Raw genomic sequence first — 20,414 nt, 5'->3', positions numbered from 1 at the left:
TGATCTTCCATGACCTGAATCCTGTTGAAAGTGATGATGTTGTTGACTGTGGAATGAGGAGGCGTTTCCAAGGAGGGATGCTCTCCACAAGCCCCGGTGAGGTTTGATTGCTGCTCTCAGGACAGTGAGAGTCTCTGTGGCACTGTGAAGATCAGCATTGGATGGCCTTTAATCAATTAAGGGAAAAGTACTTAGGAGTTGCTTATAAGCCAGGAAAGTTCTTTTTATGTGACATTCTTCTTGTGAAATGATGTGGGCATGCCTGTCATTCAAGCAACAGAGCTGTACATCATGTAACTTTATACATGAAAAGTAAGTACTGCATATGGTTTGTGGGTCAAATTTTTAGTTGATGCGTTTACATTCACTAGCCACTAATTAATTTTTGTTACTCACATACGCCTGGGCACCTGTTCATTAAAGATTTGGTTAAACCAGACCCAAATCCAATTCCAGTGCTGGGAATAAGCACACTCCTCTCTGCTCCTCTGCCCCCAAACTTATTGCTCCAGCTTCACCTCATGAAAAATGTGGCACAAAGCTCCTCTTTGGGTTCCCTAAAAATATATATTTTTTTCAAGCATTTGGTGAGTTATAACAACTTTATTAAAGTTTTAAGGGATTCACAAAAAGTCACTGGCAGAGTGTGCAGTTTTCCACTGGCATCCTTTTTCTCTCTTTTCTTCTCCCCTCCTGAACACATTCTTCATCTTGTCTAGCATGAATGGTTTTTCCCAAATTAAGGCAACCTGGGTCTGCGGTCTTGCCTTCTATTGTAAGAGAGTTTTCCTAAACTAATACAGCTTCCTTCTTTTTTTTTTTGAGACGGAGTCTCGCTCTGTCGCCCAGGCTGGAGTGCAGTGGTCGGATCTCAGCTCACTGCAAGCTCCGCCTCCCGGGTTCACGCCATTCTCCTGCCTCAGCCTCCCGAGTAGCTGGGACTACGGGCGCCCGCCACCTCGCTCGGCTAGTTTTTTGTATTTTTTTAGTAGAGACGGGGTTTCACCGTGTTAGCCAAGATGGTCTGGATCTCCTGACCTCGTGATCCGCTCGTCTCGGCCTCCCAAAGTGCTGGGATTACAGGCTTGAGCCACCGCGCCCGGCCAGCTTCCTTCTTAAGAGGAACTAAGGTTAATATAAATGTCTCTTTCTTGTTTCATATTATTTCAGGCCCCTGTTTTGGGGTAGTTGTGGCAAGCGATTGTCCTCTTCATCTTTTATAACATGAGAGAACCTACTGATTTACCTTTTAATAGTGGTCACGGCATTTCCAGAGGTTGTTGGAAAGATTGGATGCTGATAGAGCTTGGTATGTCTGTGGGAAGTAATAAAGCTTGGATAGAAGCAAGACGTTCATCTTCTCAGGGAATCAAATTATTCAGCAAATATGTTCTGTCTGCTGTCCCTGTCTTCACAGAATTTAAAGGAAGTCCTTCTGAACCACACAGGCTTCCAGATTGGGTTGGCTTGGCCTCATCGGCTCATTCAGCTTATGATTCTCTTAGAGGAGCCTATTTTAGGCATTAGGAACTTCATGCTTCCACAAGGAGCAGCAGTGTTGACAGACTAGGCTAGAAAGAGGAAAGGGATAGAGCCTTAGATACACTCACGCATTCCTGCCCTGGCTTGCTTTCATGGCAACACAGAAAGAAATATTCAGGTTGCAAAGCATGTACTTGAACACAGTTAGGTTAGCAGCATTGAATGGAGAATAAGCTTGCCATTATCTGGCTAGGGAACTGTAGGATTAAACTAATGGTATGCAAACTAATGGTTATAAAACTAATGGCATGTAGAGGAATTCTCCTTCTCTCTTCCTCCACCACACACACACACACACACACACACACACACACCCTGAATCTTAATTATATGTTTATTGTGGGGGAAAAAAGGCTACTCAATGAATACTTAATTAGCAGTCATATTCCTCTTGTCTGTGTGGACATCAACTATGAAATAAGACCCAAGCATGTCCTGTCAAGCCAAGAAGCTTTGTTTACTTTCTGCTGCTTAAAAGAATTCAGATTCAACAAAGTCACTCTCAAAGCACCTAAGCCTAAGCACCTAAGAGCAGAATTCTCATTCTACCTTCCATGTTCCTTAACCTTGGGTTACGACCAGCCCCCTCCCTACACGTTCTCGTATAACCTAATGCTGAGAGGTAGCAGACTACATAGCATCTTAGGAAGAGCCACCTGTTACTTAGTGTCTACCCTAGGCCAAGGGATAGATGATTCAAGGTATTTTGCATGTATGCTCTCATTTACTCCTCAGAATCACCCTGAGAGGTAGTGATTGTCTCCACGTTTTGAAAGTGGGATAGACTGAAATGCAGAGAGATTGCGTCAATTATCCTAAGTCACACTGGAGTAAAGGGAAAAAAAACAGATTCACATTCAGGTCCCTTGGACTCCTAGGCCCATAACTTACAGCATACCAACCTGACTCCCTCTGGGGCCAGGATCCATGACACAATTAAGACCACCCTGTTTTCTGCCTTCAATGGGGTTCTGAGAGAACAGCTGTAGAAATGAAATTTAGGGTAATTCTCCTTTGAAACTACATGTGATCTCATTGTCATTGACTCTCTTTGCTTGTCTCCTCTATCATTCCCTGACACTGCCTGGGAAGACCAGCCTTGCCTCTCTTCTGTTTTGTGCTGTTGTTACCCAGTGACCCGATGCATGGTCTACCTTTTTCTTTCACCACACGTTGCTGCTTCAAACTGTACTACCCAGAATTCATTGAGAACGGTCAAGTCCAGAGGCTCATCTGCCATTTTTCACACCACATGCTATGTGCTTAGAGTGTGGCGCAGCATGCAAGATTACTCGTCAAGTCCTACAAAACCATATGCAAGTTTAACAGCCGTAGAAATCCAGGCTGGTAAAATCTTGGATTTAAAAATCCACGGTTTTGTTTTCCCATGCCCTTACGAGAAAGTACAAACTCACTTTCTGGTTTGTGGGAATCACCTTAACTGGTAACCTTTCTTACTTCCTCACACTTGTCAGCCCAACCCAATTAAAGATGGCACTTCTTTCAATTCCTGTTAGCACATGGGCTGGCTTTCTCTAAGCCTTCGCATATGCTGTTTCTCTGCTCAGAAAACTCTGTCTCCATGCCCTGAAGTCTTTCTCCTATCCAATTCCATCAAGCTTATCCCTCCTTATAGGTCACATTTTAGCTTAAATAGCCTTCTTCTAGAGGCACGTACCTTCTCCCCTGACCTAAATTTGACTTCCTCTCTCTGCTCCCTGAGTGACCTATACTTTTCTTTTCTTTTCTTTTCTTTTCTTTTCTTTTCTTTTCTTTTCTTTTCTGAGACAGAGTCTTGCTTTGTTGCCCAGGCTGGAGTACAATGGTGTTATCTCGGCTCACTGCAACCTCTGCCTCCCAGTTTCAAGCGATTCTCATGCCTCAGCCTCCTTGAGTAGCTGGGATTACAGGCATGGGCCACCATGTCCGGCTAATTTTTGTATTTTTAGTAGAGACAAGGTTTCACTATGTTGGCCAGGCTGGTCTTGAACTCCTGACCTCAAGTCATCCACCTGCCTTGGCCTTCCAAAGTGCTGGGATTACAGGTGTGAGCCACCTCGCCTGGCCTATACTTTTCATACTATCATACTTGTCCTCATTTTTGGGTACTTGCTTGTCAGACTTGCTGTTTTCCATAAGCGATCATTTCTGTAGGACAAGATCATGGGTATATCTTCAGCAACTTACTCCGTGTCTGATAGTTAATAGGCTCTCAATTAATAGTTCTTGATTTCATATATAAATAAGAATTAAGAATCTCTAGCATTTACATTGCCCATGGGAATTTCGAGAAATGGAGTCATGTGTGAGGACTGATTTTGACAGAAAATAATTTTCCAGGAGAGGATTTCCACCTCTGTTTTTAAAAACAGATACGGGAAAAGGAGCAATCTGAATTTGCTAGAAAGGCCCAAGGTTCAGATTAGGTCCTGTGCAGCTGTTCCCATTTTGCTAACACATTATTAGGATCTTTGAGGAGTAGAGGTGGGAGACGTGCATTCTGGGGACTAATGTGAAGACAGGAATAAAAATATAAATGAGCTGTGCCAACCCACTGTGTTAGTGATTATATTGAATTCTCATAATAGCCGAGCAAGATAGATTTTATTATTCCCCTTTTTCAAGGGAGTTTACTGAAGCTCAGGGAATTTAAGTAACTTGTTCAAAGTCTCATAAGGAGTAAATAGCAGAGCTGGGATTTGAAACAAAGGTTTCCCAACAACAAAGCCAGGCTCTTTTCCCCAGGCTGCATGGCTTCTCCATTTAGAGGTGACTTAGGGCCAGTGAATGGAGGACTGAGACACGTAGTGATAGTGTAGGAATGTAGGTTTGATCCAGCAGGCAGTAGGGAGCTACTGCCTATTCTTGAGCCGGAAGGTGAGCACGTGAAATTGGCATGCGAAAAATATGAACCTAGCAGCAATAAACTGGATATTTTGGAGAGTGAGGGAGCTGCCAGAAGGCCAGTTAGGAGATGGTGAGAAAATGCAGGCATTCAGACATGAGCTCCGGGACTAGATTGTGGCCAACGTGAGAATTTAGGACACACTATGCAAATAAAAAGGGGCAAGGTTTGAAGAGTGCTCGGATATAAGACACAAAAAATTTGAAGCTAAGATAAGCATGATTCCAAGTTTTAGAGCCTGGGGAGACTGGGAAAATAATATGAAAATTGAGGTACAAAGAGTTTGTGACTAAGAAGGGTGGAATTTCATTTAGATTCACCATCGCTTACTTTTTTTGGTTTATTTTAGTTTTGTATGTTGTTTCTTTGTATGAAATTACTAGATACTTGTGTTTTTTAGTTTTCATTTATTGACACCATTTGTGCCATTGCATCACCAGTTCAAGGAAGCCTTGAGGCCCCTGGGCCTCAACTAGAAAAAGTGAATCATCCAACTATCTGTTTCTCTCTCTCTCTTTTTTTTTTTTTTTTTTTGAGAGAGAGTCTTACTTTGTTGCTAGGCTGAAGTGCAGTGGTGCGATCTTGGCTCACTGCAATCTCCGCCTCCCGGGTTCAAGTGATTCTCCTGCCTCAGCCTCCTGAGTAGCTGGGATTACAGGCGTGCGCCATCATGCCCAGCTAAGTTTTGTATTTTTAGTAGAGACAGGGTTTCACCATGTTGGCCAGGATGATCTCGATCTCTTGACCTCATGATCTGCGTGCCTCAGCCTCCCAAAGTGCTGGGAATACAGGCATGAGTCACTGCACCCGGCCCCAACTATCTATTTCATAAAAACTTTAGACAAACTGAAGAGGTTTGTAGGTTAATATCTGGTTTAGTATATATTACAGAGACTTTAAAGTTTTTTGATAATCCAATGTGTCTGTGCAATTGTGATTGTATTTCTTCTTTACTTTCTGAATGGTGAAAGTTTTGCATGTTTGGGGATTGAAGTAACTGTCTGCACGAGACGTGTTCCATCTCTAACTGCATGTGCACTTCATGTGAATTTCAGAGGATCTTATCTTTGGAAGGCATATTTCTTGAAATCAGTTTTATGAGAATCTCTATAGTGAAGATCTAATCACTTTTTACATTGGGCAGAATTTACCCTTGTAGAAAATGTTACTTGAAAGTCAAACTTTTCTCTTTTCATGAGACAACTATTCTGAAAGTTTCAGTAAATATAGAGTATGCTTTTTTTTTTTCAGCTCAAGAAAAATAAAGATGGGATTAACTTTCCCTGGGAAAGTGACATTAAGTCTTCTGAACCTTTCATCGGTAGCCGTAGATTAGCATACATTTTGGAAAAAGTCTGAGTGAGTTTACAATAGATTCAAAAAAATTTTATAGGAATTTATGAATACATTAGTCATAGCTTATTATATTCTTTCTCCCCCAGCTCCAACATAAGCAGCAGAGGACGTATTCTTTACTTGTCTGATTTAAACTGTGTCTCTATATCCTAGAAGTTGGCAGGTACAGAGCATGTACCAGTATTTTTTGAAGGAATTGCTTAATTACTACATTACTTAATTATCAATTAGTTGTACGAATCAACTAATTAAATTGAGCATTATTGTTGAACACTGACGTGTTCCCAGACTTCTACCAAAATGAGAATTATGGGCTTTTAATTTATTTGAACTCTATATTTATTGTCTTAGCCAAGAACCAGCCTCTGAGCGTATCCCAAACAAAACTCTAATGTTTTGAAATGTTTCTTCAAGGTTGGGTGCGGTGGCTCACGCCTGTAGTGCGAGCACTTTGGGTGGCTGAGGTGGGCGGATTACTGAAGGTCAGGAGTTCAAGATCAGCCTGGTCAACATGTGAAACCCCTTCTCTACTAAAAATATAAAAATTAGCCAGGCATGGTGGCTATAGCTGTAGTCCCACCTACTTGGGAGACTGAGGCAAGAGAATTGCTTGAACATGGAAGGTGGAGGTTGCAGTGAGCCGAGATCACACCACTGCACTCCAGCCTGGGCGACAGAGCGAGATCGCGTCTCAAAAAAAAAAAAAAAATTTCTTCAGTGAAGACAATTCAAACTAACCATGTGAAATTGATGAACTTTTGACCAACATAGGTTCCTAGAATTTGTATTAGAAAGGAGGATGAGAAGGTGGAATGTTGACAGTCTAGACAGGGCAAAACGTGACATTTCTGCAGCTGTAGGTGACCGGTTTACCATAAGACAATGACTCATGGATCAAAGGGGTAAAAATACTTGCTTAGTTAACATTTGGAAACCTAAATGTTAGAATGATTGAGGAGTTTCTTGAAATCTATTACTTCTGACATTGTAATTTCACATGCGTGGAAATCAATTTTTAAATGGGTATTTGGTTTATTTATTGTCTATAATGTATCATTGTGTTCTAACAATTATTTTCATTTGCAGATCCTTGAATGTATTTCTAAAATAATAGTTCCCCTGTCATAGCTTTATGCCCACACTATCTGTAGTTGGGATAGGCAGTTCTCAATAACTTCTTGTTGCTAACTCCATGTCATATGGGAACAATTGCTCATGTTGCCAATATTATTTTCCTTTAAATTCTTTCCAAACTTTTCAATATTAATTGTGAAACACCGAGAGCCAGGAAATGTTGGTTTCTTTTGTCTTGTTCTCAGAAGGCGGTGGTATGCTTGGGCATTGCCAGAGTGAATGCTGTGGTTGGGGTATTTTAGAGGACAGTCTTCTTGGCTCACAGGCTCAGGGGACACAGCCTCCCTCTTTTCTCTGGTGGACAGTGCATAGTACTTTTGTTGTTGTTTCCACAACTTTTTTTTTTTTTTTAAAAAACAACAATATAGAGTCCAACTTCTTGCTTTTTGGAAATTTAAAGTGACTGAAAAATGCTTTAAAAGATTATACAATAGGGTCAGGCATGGTGGCCCATGCCTGTAATCCCAGCACTTTGGGAAGGTGAGATGGGAGGATCACTTGAGGCCAGGAGTTTCAGACCAGTTTGGTCAACATGGTGAGACCACATCTCTTAAAAAACAGCTTAAAATTAAAATAAAAATTGTAAAAAAGGTTATACAGTAGTATGTGCTCATAGGAAAAATTTGAAAATAGAAGTAAGTGAAATAAAAAAAAAAGAAGACGGACATGGAAGCAAACAGAGATAAATAAATGATTTAAGATCATACAGCGTCGGCCGTGCGTGGTGGCTCACATCTGTGATCCCAGCACTTTGGGAGGCCAAGGCAGGCGGATCACCTGAGGTCGGGAGTTTGAGACCAGCCTGACCAACATGGAGAAACCCCGTCTGTATTAAAAAAAACAAAAACAAAAACAAAAACAGCCCGGTATGGTGGTGCATGCATATAATTCCAACTACTCAGGAGACTGAGGCAAGAGAATCGCTTGTATCTGGGAGGTGGAGGTTGCAGTGAGCCGAGATAACGCCATTGCACTCCAGCTTGGGCAACAAGAGTGAAGCTCCATCTAAAAAAAAAAAAAAATCATACAGCTTCCTACCACCATGGCATGAGTTTAGACATTTTGATATATGTGTTTCCAAGCATTCGTTTCTATGTTTTACAAAAATAAAATACTATTATGCATGATGCTGTTGTCACTTGATTTGCTCACTAAGTAATACATAGAAACATATTTCCATGTTGACACATGTATATCCACAATATCATTTCTGATGGCTGTAAGAATTATATATGAATATATGATAGTTGATTTGCCAATGCGTAGAATGTAAAATCAAAAATGCCTTTTATTCTAAAATCGTTTAAAATAGTTAACAGGAAATAGAGTACATAAGTGCACACACACCAACTTAAATATAAATTAATATATATTGAATTGATGTTTATAGTGCGTAAATGTGTAAGTATTGGCACATATATGCATGTATATAAATATTAACATATATCTAGATATACATGTGTATAACTATACGTATATGTACATGTGTGTGTATATAATTTGATCATTCTTGAAGCAAGCCGGCAGTAAGGTGGATTTCGGCAGCATGGTATAAGGGACATACGGCACCTGGATTCTAGTCCTGTACTTTATTATGAGGTCTTGTAGCTGTAAGTCAGTGATGCAAATCTCTATGCATCTATTTTCTTGCAAGTAAATGGTGACCAAGAACACCGTCTCTATATTATTCAAAGCTACTTTGAGAAGATCGAATGCATCTAAAAGCAATATTTAAAAAATCAAAGGAATGTATACAAAGAAAAGCAATGTGTTTGCCGAAATATTGAGATTTTAGGATGCGGAAGAATTGTGCTAGGAATTTTCAGACACCAGGAATGGTTTCTCTCAGTGACTATGACCTGTCCTGTGTAGGAAAGTCTAAAAGTATACCTTCCGACCCCATGTAAAGGATGATTTTAAGCTATAAGACAAGGGAAAGGACTAGAAGACATTATGTACTTGTCAATACAGAGTTTTCCACCCTGGAGGAAGAGTTCAGGTAACACATGAGTTAATGGTGAGAGTGTGGGCACATTTCCCAAGCAACCGAATGTGAAGTGGCCCATGGGATGAGCTGAACTTTTCATTAGGTTTGAGGATTTTCCTGAGAAGTCTTTATTTGAAGATTTACCATCTGTCTCGGGCAAGCTCTTTTAAGGGTCAGGTTCCAGCTGCCTCTTCTACAGACAAAGTAGACTCATCTGTCACTGTGCTGCTGTGTTTAATCTTCCATGGAGCATATTTCAAGAAGATTTCAAAAGGAAACTATGCAGTGGAAAGTTTAAAAAATATTGGGGTATTTCTGTAAGGAGTCAGAATTTAGTGAAGCATGTTTGAAACAATGTCTTTAAAAAAGATGCAAGGAAAAGGCACGCTGCAGGGGAAGATATCCCCGGGCTCACAGTGTAGTATCTCTACACTCCCTTGAAAGCGAATGCACCCAATTTTAATTCTACCCTGATTCTACCCTGATGCTGAGGCTCCTTGACAGCCTGGGCAAACCGCCGACCATCTCTGGGCCTCGCTGCTGTGTCTGTTCAACAGAAGCATGAATAGATGTCTGTTACCTGTGGAAGAGATGGTGCTCATTAGCAGCCCGTCAGCCACTGATATTTTCACACCTTGAATCTTGTAAAACTTACCGTGGCAAATGCATTTTCATTTTTTACTGACAATGATTTCAGAGTAGTAGCTTTAAAATTAATTTTTTTAATGAAGTTTACCATCTTAGCCATTTTTAAGGGTATAGTTAAGTGGCATTAAATAAGTTCCAATTACTGTGCAACCGTCAGCATCATTCATGTCCAGAACTCTTTGCGTCTTGGAAAACTGAGACTCTGTACCTATTAAATAATAACTCTCCGTTCCTTCTGCTCCCAGTCCCTGGCAACCACCCTTCTACTCTCTGTCTCTATGAATTTGACTACTGTAGTTCCCTCCTATAAGTGGAATCATACAGTATTTATCCTTTTATGACTGACCTATTTTACTTAGCATAATGTCTTCAGGGTTCATCCATGTTGAAGCAGGTCTCAGAATTGTCTTCCTTTTTAAGCTGAATCCTATCCCATTGATGTGTGTACCACATTTTGTTCATTCATTCATATTTGTTGACAGACACTTGGATTGCTTCTACCTTTGGGCTATTGTGAATAATGCTGCTGTGAACATGGTCATACAAATATCTCTTTGAGACCCTGCTTTCAATTATCTCGGTTTTATACCTAGAGGTGGAATTGCTGGATCATATGGTAGTTCTATCTTTTTTTTTTTTTTTTTTTTTTGAGGAACTACCATGCTATTTTGCATAGCAGCTACACTATTTTACATTCCCAACCGTAGTACACAAGGGTTTCAGTTTCTCTACATCCTTACCAGCGCTTGTTACTTACTTAATTAATTATTTACAGTAACCATCTTAATGGGCGTGAGGTACCATCACACGGTGGCTTTGATTTGCCTTTTCCTAATGACTATTGTCCTTGAGCAACTTTCACATGTGCTTATTGGCCATTTCCTTATCTTCTTGGGAGAAATATCTTTTGCCATTTTTGAACTGGATTTTCTTCGTGGTGGTGGTGGTGATGTATTTTAATAGTGCACATGAAAACAGCTTGAAGAGATTTGAAAGTTCCTGAAGTATTTGATAACTTCACATTGCATGAAGGCAAGATTATGTGGTGTGCTGACTGGGATTTTGAAAGAATTAACCTTGTCTTTTGTTGTTGTTGTTGTTGAAACAGAGTTTTGCTCTTGTCACCCAGGCTGGAGTGCAATGGCACGATCTCAGCTGACTGCAACCTCCGCCTCCCGGGTTCAAGTGATTCTCCTGCCTCAGGCTCCCGAGTAGCTGGGATTATAGGCACCCGCCACCATGGTTGGCTAATTTTTTGTATTTTTAGTAGAGACAGGTTTTCGCCATGTTGGCCAGGCTGGTCTCAAACTCCTGACCTCAGGTGATCTGCACGTCTTGCCCTCCCAAAGTGCTGGGATTAAGGAGTGAGCCACCATGCCTGGCCTATTACTTCTAAATCTCTAATATTCAAAGAGAATGCATCTGATTTTAAATTTCCTTAAATGGTGCTCCTTTATCTATTCTTCTCCCAACTCATGCAATAACCATGGATGGTAGATAAATTAGATAGCAAGAGATAAAATTTAGTCTGTAATGGTGAGATTTTATCAAATTTCTTACGATTCATTTAAAACCTTTCCTTCATATGTATTGTTTTCTTTTATTTTTTTGGCTATGCTGTTGCAGAGACCAGCCCATATATGTGAAAACAATAGCACATTTGGGATTTTCAAGCTTCCAAAAGAATAGGGCAGAGATGAGACTGAGCCGAAGCTAAGGTTTTTACACGGCAGAGAACAATTACACAACACTCTATTAAAATTTGAGGTTTGCATCTTAATTGTTTTTGAAAATTACGTTTCAGAAGGTAATTCCTATCTTTGTATGTCAGACTACCTGAAAGTTCACTAGTAGCTTAATTTCACTTAAAATATGATTTTGCTCCAAGAGGTCTCCTTACTTCAGAGCCCTTTCCCTCTTTCTCCATAAGGAGAGAATGAAAGATTGTGAGTGGCTAGCTAAGAGAGGTGACTTACAAAGCATAGAACAGGATGCCAGCCACTTCTTGGTCACCAATCTAAATATGACGTAATGTGATAGTGAGATAGCCATATCCTTGGTTGACTTTTAGGAGGGAATAGTAAGGAGGGATTGTTGTGCTGAGCAGTTGGGCTGTTCTTGGGAGGGAATGTTTTCTGCAAGGGGAATAGCACCCTGGTTTAGGTTTCCCAGAAGCAGACTCTTTTTTTTTTTTTTTTTTTTTTTTTTGAGACGGAGTCTCGATCTGTCGCCCAGGCTGGAGTGCAGTGGCGCGCTCTCGGCTCACTGCAGGCTCCGCCTCCCGGGTTCACGCCATTCTCCTGCCTCAGCCTCCCAAGTAGCTGGGACTACAGGCGCCCGCCATCTCGCCCGGCTAATTTTTGTATTTTTTAGTAGAGACGGGGTTTCACCGTGTTAGCCAGGATGGTCTCGATTTCCTGACCTCGTGATCCACCCGTCTCGGCCTCCCAAAGTGCTGGGATTACAGGCTTGAGCCACCGCGCCCGGCCGAAGCAGACTCTTAAGAAGAGGATTTGGGTGCTAGCAGTTTACTTGAGAAGTGACCCGGGAGATACTCGGAAAGGGAATAGGGAAGTGAGAGAAGGTAGAAAAGTTAGTTAATGAAGTTCTCCTTAGCAAGCAGGGTGTGACTGTGGGTAACAAAAGCTTCATCCTTCTGGGGAACCCTGGAAGCCTGTGAAAAACATGTACCCCAGAGTTTTCACACTAAGGGAAAAAGGAACTGGGATATTGATTTGTTTACTTATGTATTTTTCTTTTTTTAGAGAGGGGGTCTCACTGTCATCCAGGCTCAAATGTGGTGGTGTGATCATAGCTCACCGCAACCTCCAACTCCTGGGCTCAAGCAATCTTCCTGCCTCAGCTTCCTGCATAGTTGAGGCTACAGGTGCACATAGTTGTGCTTTGCTAATTTTTGTATGTTTTTTAGAGAGATGTCTCACTATGTTGCCCAGGTGGGTCTCGAACTCCTAGCCTCAAGAGATCCTTCTGCCTTGGCCTAAAGTGCTTGGATTACAGGTGTGAGCCATGGCGTCTGACTTAGCTGGGGGCACTTCTGCCCCAAGTCCCATTCGTTGCTGGTTGAGAGCTCGTCCTGGGGGCAGTGATCTCTGAGGACTTCTGTACAGGTGAAAGAGTAGAATAGGGCAGCCAGAGAGGCTTTCCCACAATGAGATGCAGGTGCTGGTGCAGGAAGTCTTGCCAGTGTGCCCCGGGTGGTAAGGACAGGGCATGTGTCAGGGTCACTGAGAGTAGAGTAAGTGATCTCCTTACTGCAGAACCCTCCCCTTTTCCCCCTGTTGGAGCCTCAGTATCCCCAGAACCATCCTCATTAGCGTGATCAATTCTTTCCGTCTGTTTTTATAATCAATGCCAAGATTCTCTGGGTTCTGTAGGAAATTAGGCCTTTTTTCTAGCCAAAAACATTTACCAACTGTTATCTATGTAGAATATCTATTTCTAGGTGTTTGTAAGAAAAAAGTCTCTCTGGATCTAAATCTAATTATATTCATAGGGTAATGTTCGCTAAACCCAAATGCAACAATATTTTAGTAAAAATACACCCCAAATAATACATGAAGAATATAGTAAGTTTACTAGCATTATTATTCTCCAAATAATCTAAAATGTTTTTTTCAACTATTAATCTGATGCAAAGAAAAGAGAGGAGAGCTGAGACACAGAAACAGCTAGTCGGAGGGCTCAGCTTACCGTACACTCACTCAAAAAACTTATTTTGCACTTTTGGAGGCCGAGGTGGGCGGATCACTTGAGGCCAGGAGTTTGAGACCAGTCTGGTCAATATGGTGAAAACCTGTCTCTATTAAAAATACAAAAATTAGCTGGGCATGACAGCACGTGCCTGTAACCCCAGCTACTTGGGAGGCTAAGGCAGAAGAATCACTTGAACCTGGGAGGCGGAGGTTACAGTGAGATGAGATCGCACCACTACGCTCCAGCCTGGGTGACAAGAGTAAGACTCCATCTCAGAAAAAAAAAAACAACCAAAAAACACCTTATTTTACATTAATTTAAAAAATTAATTAATTTTGTTTTCTTTTCACCCATTTTCCTGCTTTTCTAGGAACTAGTAATAATAAATTCTTGGATTTTTTATAGCTTTAACAAATTTTACATTATTACACACATCTATGTTAATTTCTATTTAGTCTGGAGAAGCTGGTTATAGCTGCTTATTCACTGTGAGGACAGTGGCTCACAGAAGTTAAGTACTCTGCCTGGGATGTTAGAGTATGTGGCTTGCATCGAGGCATTAATTACAAATCCAGGGTTGTTTTTTTCTGTGCCATGCGTTGACTGCAGATTCTCTCCTCCTCCCATTTCAGTTCCTGAACCTATTTTAGCTCTGAAGAATTTCTTCAGTCTTGTCTTTAGAATTATTCGACTGTTTGCTGGGTCCTGGTCTGAGTCCTGTCACTTTAATAGTACCACATGGGGGTTCCCATGGTATAATGCCAGGCTAGCTTGGTGTTCTAGCTTCTGGCACTTGGCGTGGGATTAATTTTCCTCTTAAGGCTGTGATCATAGTACTGCCTTACTGGCATATGCTTAGCACTCAATAAATGTTAGGTCTTATTAGATGTTACTCAAGATTATTATTTCTTAAAAGGATTCCAAGCACACTCCCTACCGTGTCTGCTTCTGATATCTACAAGAAAATAAAATACAGACATTTTTTCTTTCTTTTGGTGCAGTGCTTGTCACAGCCCGATGCTAATACGTGCGGCTCTCTGTGATAGTTGCAGAAGGTAGATTGTGTTGGTGTGGAAAAGGGCAGATGAGTTGCAATGCCATGGATGCTATTGTATGGAGAGAAGGAGGGAAGCTTTAGATTCGGTGCAATTTTAGAGGGGAAGAAAGGAAAAACCTACCAAGACTATGTAAAGATGACAATAACATGTCATTACGAAGAGTACTTACTTAGCCTGTGTGCCATGAAGTATGTATAGTCAAAGTTCTGAGGTGTCTCAGAGCAATGATTATTTGTGTAGTGCTATGTCACCATGTTTACATTCAGTTAGGTTTGTTTCTATTTGTTTTTAATTTCAAGAATTGTTTTTCTTTTTCATGTTTGTTTTTGATTTAAAAAATCAATCATGTACCCGATTCCAAAGTCAAAACTGTAACAAGTTACAACCAAGTCAGTCTCCTTTGCATCTCTGTTCTCTATCCTCTTTCTTCCTCCTTTTCTGTTTGTTTTTGGTTTATTTTTCCATGCTTCTTTTCGCAAATATAGCAAGTGTGTATATTGAGTCAAATCCCATCCTCCTTTCTTACACAAAATTAGCATATTACATACATAGTACTGAACCTTACTTTTTCTCTCACTATGTCCTAGAGATTGCTGTATGTGTCGTATGGCACTTTACATAGTTACTCACTGTGTGTGGATACCATAGTGTATTCAACTGTCCCCTGATGGTAGGCATTTGCATTCTTTGCAATCCTTTGTAAATACAAACAATGCTGCAATGCACATGTCATTCCATATATTCTCCAAGGTATAGTTAGGACAGATCCCAGAAATGGAATTTCTGGGTCAATGGGCAAGTGCGTTTTTGCTGATTATTATCCAGTTTCCTTCTGTTGAGTTCCATTTTGCATTACCACCAGCAATGTGTGAGAATGACTGTTTCTCCGTAGAACTAGAACTTTTACAGTGAATTTTAAACTATCTTTTCTTCGATCTCCATTTACGTTTACTTTCTATTTTAAAGAATATAATTCAGATTTCTCTAATGGTCATGAGTGTGTGTGTAGTGTGAGAATCTAGTGACAACTGTTCTAAGGTGGCATGAGAATGGGCAGCTCAGCTCAGAGTTTAGACCTCATCTGTTTCCAATGCCCTGGGGGTTTTGGGGAATAACTGAGAAAACAATAGATTTACGTGGAGAAATAGAGACTTTTGCAGCTTCTCCTGATTCAGACCGTCATTGGGTAACCTCATTAAATTTGCTTCAGGTGATTTCAAGAATTTCAATTCTACATTCCCTTAAAAACACAAAAGTATATTAGAAAGAAATTTTTTTAGCTAATTTTTTTCCTTGAATTCAAGATTCTATTGAAGACCTATAATTTATTTAATAACAGGTTTTAGGGGAGAAAACGTTGCAATGAAAATACACATAGATTCTAAGGTGCCTTCTGATTTCAGAATTATTGAAGTGTAAAGAAATCAGGGCTTTAGAATTAAGGAACTATGGTTTCATCGAAAGTAGAGAGAGAATATTACTTTTCATTTTTTAATCAGGAACTACATGACACTTTCCTGTATTACCATTCATCTGCTTCTGGCTTGGTCTTCTTTGACCTACTTAGACTCGGGAATACATGTCACTCTCATTTCTCCTGGTCAGCCTTTCTGCTTTTCTGACATGTGTAGGTAAGAAGTAATTTTGTATGTTTTCCAAAATGCTTGTGGTACAAAAAGGCCAAATGTTATCATGGTAATGAACACTTATTTTTGCATTTAAATTCTAAAATCTGATGTCCTATTTTAGTTAATTTCTAAAAGACTTTATCTTTTTAGAGCAGTTTTAGGCTCACAGCAAAATTAAGAGGAAGGTACAGCTATTGCCCATCTACTCTCTGCCCATGCTCATGCACAACCTCCCCATCATCAATATCCCCATCTGCGTGGGAGATTTATTATCATTGATGAGCTGACATTGGCACATCATTGTCACCCAGACTCCATAGTTCATCCTGGGTTCACTCTTGGTGTTGTACATTCTGTGGGTTTGGACAAATGTATAATGACATATATCCAGTTTTAGAAAAATACAGTGTATTTTCACTGTCCTAAAAAGCCTCTGTGCTCTGCCATTTAAATATTAAAATTTAATGTTCTATTTTAGTTAATTTTTACCAATGTCTGAAGTATGGCAAACATTGCATGAAATATTTGCGTCTCCAAAATTCCTATAGTCCAAGCTTGAAACTATAGTTAAGATTAAACCATGGAGTATTGGAAATAGAAACCTAATTTGGTATCTGAAGTTTGAACCAATCATACTGAATCGTCAGTGGGATTGTCAGAAGCCTCCTATTTCACCTGCTTCCAAGTCTCACTGATGGCCAACTAGGAGAGATTTAATTTGCATATTATTCTCAAACTTCTTCTACACCTCGTGTTTTTAAAAACAGCTATATTAAGGTACATTTTATGTATCATAAAGTTCACACTATTCAAATTTGCAGTTCATCCCTTTTTGGTAAATTTACCGAGTGGTGCAACCATCATAGTAAAAGAGTTTTAAATAATTTTTATTGTACCAATAAGATCCTCCATCCCTATTTACAGTTAATTCCCATCCCTAACCCCAGGCAACCACTGTCCTGCTTTCTGTCTCTATAGATTTGCCCTTTCTGGACATTTCATGGAAATGGAATCACACAGTCATAAGTGATCACTCGTGTTTCACTTTCGCTTAGCAGAATGTTTTCAGGGTTCATTCATGTTTCAGCAAGTGTCAGTGGTTTGCTCCTTTTCATGATTACATAGCATTTCATCGTATGGCTGTGTCCTACTCTATTTAGTAGTTGATGGGCATTTAGGCTGTTTCCAGTTCTGGGTTATTAAGAATAACGCTGCTGTAATGATTTGCACACAAACCTTTGCATGGGCATTTGTATCCGTTCCTCTTGGATAGGGGTAGAATTGCTCAGTTGTATGGTAATTATATGCTTACATTTTTTAGAAACTGCCGAACTGCTGGGTGTGGTGGCTCACACCTGTAATCCCAGCACTTTGGGAGGCTGAGGCAGGCCGATCACGAGGTCAGGATATCGAGACTATCCTGGTTAACACAGTGAAACCTCGTCTCTACTAAAAAAAATACAAAAAATTAGCCAGGTATGGTGGCGGGCGCCTGTAGTCTCAGCTACTAGGGAGGCTGAGGCAGGAGAATGGCATGAACCCCGGAGGCAGAGCTTGCAGTGAGCCAAGATCGCGCCACTGCACTCAAGCCTGGGCAACACAGAGAGAGACTCCGTCTGAAAAAAAAAAAAAAGAAACTGTCAAACTTTTTCACACTACCTTCTGTATCTCATTTTAACACTTTATTGTTAGAGGAAAAAGATTATAGTTCGTTCATTCATTCATAAAATGTATTTGTTTATTTTACATGTACTTAGTCCATACCTTATAAGTAATATGTATAAACAACACAGTTATTACCTTCAAGGTACTCACAATCCACTGGAGAAGCAGACAAACAACCAGATAACTAAATACAGTAAAAGGAATGTGTTTCTTCTGAATTTAAGACTAGATTTGGAAAGAGAAGTTTGCACAATGGCCAAAGGATGGGTTTGATACCTCTGGCAGGAGAACAAGTTTTTTATTACATCAGGATTTCGAGGGAAACTTGCAGGTACCCATATAGAACCTGGAGGAAATCTTTTTTTTTTTTTTTTTTTTTTTTTAGTAGTGACAAGGTCTCCCTATGTTGCCTGGGCTGGTCTTGAACTCCTGAGCTCAAGTGATCCTTCTGCCTCAGCCTCCCAAAGTACTGAGATTACAGGCGTGAGCCACCCTATTTGGCCACCTGTAGGAAACTTTTTAGAAAGTTAGGAATTGAAGATGGCCGGGTGCGGTGGCTCAAGCCTGTAATCCCAGCACTCTGGGAGGCCGAGACGGGCGGATCACGAGGTCAGGAGATCGAGACCATCCTGGCTAACATGGTGAAACCCCGTCTCTACTAAAAAATAAAAAAAATTAGCCGGGCGAGGTGGCGGGCGCCTGTAGTCCCAGCTACTCGGAGACTGAGGCAGGAGAATGGCGTAAACCCGGGAGGCGGAGCTTGCAGTGAGCTGAGATCCGGCCACTGCACTCCAGCCTGGGCGACAGAGGGAGACTCCGTCTCAAAAAAAAAAAAAAAAAAAAGAAAGTTAGGAATTGAAGAAGAAGGATCTCATTCAACAAACTCATTTTAGTTCATATAATAGGCAACAAGGGATCTGGAGAAGCGTAGGAGGAGGAAAAGGAGGAGGAAGAGAAGAAAACTGTCATTCTCTCAGGATTTGCCCTCTGTGATTGTCATTTTTGAGGCATTTTTTTTGCAAGTCAAATAAGCAAGGACCATTTTTGACACAAATTATCCGTGATTTTGAATATAACTCAACTGTCTTCAGAATACAAAAAAAAAGCTTCTGCTTTTAAAGTGATAATTTCCTGTGGAAACACTAAGGTGTTTTCACCCAAACTTATTTAGGCTCCTATTTAAGGGAATCTCAGCTGTTTCACTTATGCAGAAAAGGAATCCACCCAAATGAAGATTTACCATTTATTTTTTACATTGATTAAATTTAATTAATTATTATTATTATTATTTTGAGACACATTCTAACTCTGTCACCCAGGCTGGAGTGCAGTGGTGTGATCACAACCCATGACAGCCTCAACCAATGGGCTCAGGTGATTCTCCCACCTCAGCCTCTCAAGTAGCTGGGAATACAGGCGTGTGCCACCATACTCAGCTAATTTTTATACCTTTGTAGAGATGGGATTTCACCATGTTGCCCAGGCTGGTCTTGAACTCTTGGGCTCAAGTGATCCTTGCACTTTGGCCTCCAAAAGTGCTGAGATTACAGGCATGAGCCACTGAGCCTGGCCAATTTTATTTTTAGATGAATAAAAATATTACTAAAAGTGTATGTAGGTATGTTACATTTTTGTTGATTGATTTGTGTATTATATCATTTGAGATAGATTTATTGTACTGAAAATGAGTTTGCTAGAAACTAATCATGCCATAAATTGGGTGATGATTCTAATTCAGCTCCATGGAAGTATTGTTTTTTCTTTTTTTATTATTTTATTTTTTAATTGTTTTTTTTTGTTTCGAGACAGAGTTTCGCTCTGTTTCCCAGGCTGGAGTGCAATGGTGTGATCTCGGCTCACTGCAACTTCTGCCTCCTGGTTCAAGCGATTCTCCTGCCTCAGCTTCAGCCTCCTAAGTGGCCGGAATTACAGGCGTCCACCACCATGCCTGGCTACTTTTTGCAATTTTTGGTAGAGATGGAGTTTCACCATGTTGGCCAAGCTAGTCTCAAATTCCTAACCTCAGGTGATCTGCCTACCTTGGCCTCCCAAAGTGCTGGGATTACAGGCGTGAGCCACTGCACCTGGCCAGAAGTATTGTTTTTCCTTTGTTTTTGATTTTTCTGTTTGGCTTTGGCTAAATGGGGGAGGGGGAGAGATGAAATTGTGGAACTAATCAGGACTTGATTATAAAGGGTCTAAATCCTCTGCTGAGGCATTTAGAGTTGACCCGAGGGCAACTGGACACCATGCAGGGTATTTAATCAGAACAGTGCCATGAAGAATGCTCATGATGTAAAGATTTGCTGTCACTGTGGCTGTGATTTGGACACTAAATTTGATGAAAGGGCAGAATTACAGAGAAGGAGAATAGTTTAGGAGACTTTTATAGTAATTCAACAAAACATTAAGGGTAAGTTGAAGGAGGCAGTAGGTTATAAGGGATGGATTGAAGACCCGTGAGCAGATGCAGCAACAATACAACTTTGAGTTTACGTGCATGGGCACCGAGAAGGGAATGGAAGAGTTGGGGATGTCTCTCAGATGTCCTGTTTCGGCAACTGGCTAGAAAGTGATATTGTTCACTGAAGTGGAGAACACAGGAGAAAGGAATAGGCATTTTATGGAGTAAGATAATGAGTTTGATTTTGGATTTGTTACTCCTGCGGGGCCCATGGGAATAGGCTTACTAGGCAGCTGGAAATCTGGGAGAGGAGTTCCTGGATTGAATCCCAGTTTGAGATATGGATTTTGGATATATGTAGACAGTGGTGATA

General features: G+C 40.6%; 1 protein-coding gene across 12 annotated transcripts in view; it reads left to right on the top strand.

The window, feature by feature from the left end:
• IPCEF1 (interaction protein for cytohesin exchange factors 1) overlaps positions 1 to 20,414 on the top strand; it is a 207,965-nt gene that overhangs the window by 115,606 nt on the left and 71,945 nt on the right. The gene's annotated exons all lie outside the window — the stretch shown is intronic.

This window comes from Piliocolobus tephrosceles, chromosome 5 (genome assembly GCF_002776525.5).
Source record: "Piliocolobus tephrosceles isolate RC106 chromosome 5, ASM277652v3, whole genome shotgun sequence".
NCBI lineage: Eukaryota > Metazoa > Chordata > Mammalia > Primates > Cercopithecidae > Piliocolobus > Piliocolobus tephrosceles.
This window is presented reverse-complemented; position numbering and strand designations above follow the sequence as displayed.